This window comes from Bubalus kerabau, chromosome 2 (genome assembly GCF_029407905.1).
Source record: "Bubalus kerabau isolate K-KA32 ecotype Philippines breed swamp buffalo chromosome 2, PCC_UOA_SB_1v2, whole genome shotgun sequence".
Classification (NCBI taxonomy): Eukaryota; Metazoa; Chordata; class Mammalia; order Artiodactyla; family Bovidae; genus Bubalus; species Bubalus kerabau.
In genome coordinates this window covers 173,688,814-173,692,137 of record NC_073625.1, presented here as the reverse complement: position 1 = coordinate 173,692,137, position 3,324 = coordinate 173,688,814, and the positions used below count along the sequence as shown (strand labels likewise).

General features: G+C 46.6%; 1 pseudogene; it reads right to left on the bottom strand.

The window, feature by feature from the left end:
* Positions 1-2,093: 2,093 nt before the first annotated feature.
* On the bottom strand, positions 2,094-2,707 carry LOC129644523 (translationally-controlled tumor protein-like; annotated as a pseudogene).
* Between the last annotated feature and the right edge of the window lie 617 nt (positions 2,708-3,324).

The following is a 3,324-nucleotide window of genomic DNA, read 5'->3' as shown; positions in this document are numbered from 1 at the left end:
CAGGCTCAGAGAGCCACAGAGCCACATCATGCCAGGACAGGTCATCTAAGACCGTGTCATTCTCCATCCCCCTTCCCCTGGACCCCGCCTATCCCTAAGGAGTCAGCAACCACACTGAGTGCAGAAGGAGCTCAGGAAAAGGCAAGAAGTCAAACTCATCCTCCCTCCTCTCGACAACCTTCCAGCCTGTTGTCATTCAGTCACTAAGCCAACTCTTTGCCACTCTGTAGACTGTAGCACAATAGGCTCTTTTGCCTCCACCATCTCCCAGAGTTTGCTCAAATTCATGTCCACTGAGTCTGTGATGTTACCTAATCAACTCATCCTCTGTTGCCCCCTTTTCCTTTTGCCTTCACTCTTTCCCAGCATCAGGGTCTTTTCCAGTGAGTCCACTCTTCACATTCAGCCTGGGGCAGGTCTAAGTCAGGGCAGAGAAGAAGGCTTGATACTGAAGTGAGAAGTTTGGATTATTAGTTTGAACTAGACACTTAAATTACTGTCGTGAGACATTTTGGGTCACTCAAAGTGACTAGACAAGCAGTAGAACCTGTATGACACTTCACCCCAGGCTGAAAGAGGAGACCCAGAGCAGGGCGAAAAGCACTTGGAATCAGAAATAAAATTGTTTTGTACACACAGGATTCAGCTTATGCAATAAAATGGCCAGTGCAGGCAGGAATTGCTAGCTCCTATTCCTCCGTCTCAGTGAACTCCGGGAGTTGGTGATGGACAGGGAGTGCTGCGATTCATGGGGTCCCAGAGAGTCGGACACAACTGAGCGGCTGATCTGATCTGATCTGATCTGATTCCTCCATCTGGGCTTCCCAAGTGGTGCTAGTGGTAAAGAACTTGCCTGCCAATGCAAGAGATATAAGAGACACAGGTTCTTTCCCTGGGTTGGGAGGATCCCCTGGAAGAGGGCATGGCACCCACTCCAGTTATTCTTGCCTGGAGAATCCCATGGACAGGGGAACCTGTTGGGCTATGGTCCATAGGATCACACAGAGTTGGACACGACTAAAGCAACTTAGCATGTACGTACTCCTCTAGTCAGGTCCTTTCTTTCTGGAGTCATTTTTGTCTCCTGTTCCCTTCTTTGTTCAGATAAGATTCTCCTAAGGGTTCTTTTCTGGAGCTGGTGTTGCTGCTTTGGAATTAAATGCCCAAACAGCTTTTTCACCTCCAAAACACCATGGAAGCTGCTCAGAAGTTACTCTCACCATCAGGAGTGACTGACTGCCTTTCAGAACCAGGGTCTCCCAAACTTGCACCACTTAGAAAACTGCCCAGTGGGAGATGTATCTTCCTCGGGTGACCCTGGAGTGGTGTGACTGGGAACGTGCACTGTGGTCAGAGCTGCATCAGTTCCTGCCCCAGGTATCCTATTTACTAGCTGTCTGACCTGCGGGACTTTTTAAACCATCCTGTGCTGAGAGATGCAGAATAACTACAACTACAAAAGCAACAATCATATCAACCTGTGTGGGTTCATATGAAGAGACTGGCTCAATACAGGGCACTATTAGTTCCTGTGTTTTGCTGGAAGATAGAGATATTTTTCAGAAGAGTTCCTTTATTATTGAATCTGTCCACCACTGAGCTTTGCTGCTGGAGGAAGCTTTGGGCCAGTTCTGTAGCCAGCGCCTTTCTGTGCGTGTGTGCTCAGTCACTTCAGTCATGCCCGACTCTTTGTGATCCCGTGGACTCTAGCCCACCAGGCTCCTCTGTCCATGGGGATTCTCCAGGCAAGAATATTGGAGTGGGTTGCCAGGCTCATATCCACAGCTCCTTTGTACTGCTACCCAAGTCTCCTTTCTCAGGGTTTGGAAGAACTCAAGGGTATCATGTACTGAAGCCCCACTGCATTATTCTCCCACAGCCCTGGGGAGGGATGAGCCAGCAGGTGACACATAGATCTTTAACCTGCTATGAGTAGAGCCTGGTGGGTCTCCAGGCCCAACCTTTTTTTTTTTTTAGTTTAAATGCATTTTATTTTTAAACAACCTACATGATATGATTTTTTTTCCCTCAAAAACAATGCCTCCACTCCAAACAAATCAACTTTCAAAACAAATGAAGAGCTTAAGATGACATCAGTCTCCTTTGTCTAAGTCCTGGTGTTTCGTGGATGAAAAGCAGCAGTCAGTTATGATCATGGTGAGGGATCCAAAGTCACTGTCAAATTTGTTAACGTTTTCCATTTCTAAGCCATCCTTAAAGAAAATCATCTATGGGGTCACATTATCCTCAGGGTAGTCCATCAGAGCAACCCTGCCATCTGGATCATTTTCACCGATAAAGAGCTAATAGTGTTTGAAATCAGCAAGGATGTGCTTGATTTGTTCTGCAGTCCTTGTCATAAAAGGTTTTACTCCTTCTGGTCTCTGTTCTTCAAATTTCCCTTTGATTGACTTCATGTAATCTTTGATGGCCTTCTTGTAGGCTTCTCTTGTGAAGCTGGTTTCCTAGAAGTGACGGTTCATGACAATCATCGACACCAATGATTACTTACTGTACTTTCGGTTCCTTTGCCCTCTGGGCCTTCAGGGGAGGCATTTCCACCAATGATCCAGTCATCAATGTTACCCTCTGTCCTACTGACCACCTTCCCCACTCCTCCAGACACAGCCTGTCTGCAACTTCCCAGATCTTGTAGATGTCTGGAAAACATCTCATCATGGCTGATGAGGTCCCGGTAGATTGTCATGGTAGCAACTGGAGGGACGCCTTGGTGGTGTTAGCTTAGTAGGAGCACGGAGCTCAGAGCTAGTGCAGTGCTGCCGGAGAAACACTGGAGTGAGATGGGGGACAGCAGCGGAGTGGGCGGAAAAGTCCTATCCTTCTTTGATGACCGCTGGAGGTACAAACTCAAATGTGTACCAAGCAGGCAAGTGACAAAGTTCTTGGCCTCAGAAGACCTTAGCTATGTCTTCAGAGCATGAAAATCAGCTGGGCCCTGCTCTGGGTCTTGCCAACTGGATAGAGCATACAAATATACCCAGACAAACATATAAATTTCTTGAGTACAGAGTAGGAGATGAGACAAGTGCATGATTGTTCAACTTTCCAGTTTTCTTTTCAGACCCATTATTGTATCAGTCTAAAATGACAGGAAGGGACTTCCCTGGCAGTCCCGTGTTTAAGACTTGGCCTTCCAATGCTGGGGACTCAGGTTCGATCCTTGTTGGGAAGTTAAGATCCCACATACCTCTTGGCCACAAAACCCAAAACATTAAAAAAAGAAGAAGATAATGTAAAAATTCAGTAAAGACTTTGTAAAAAATAAAATGACAAGAAAAGTCACTGTCTGCAGTGGAGGCGGAG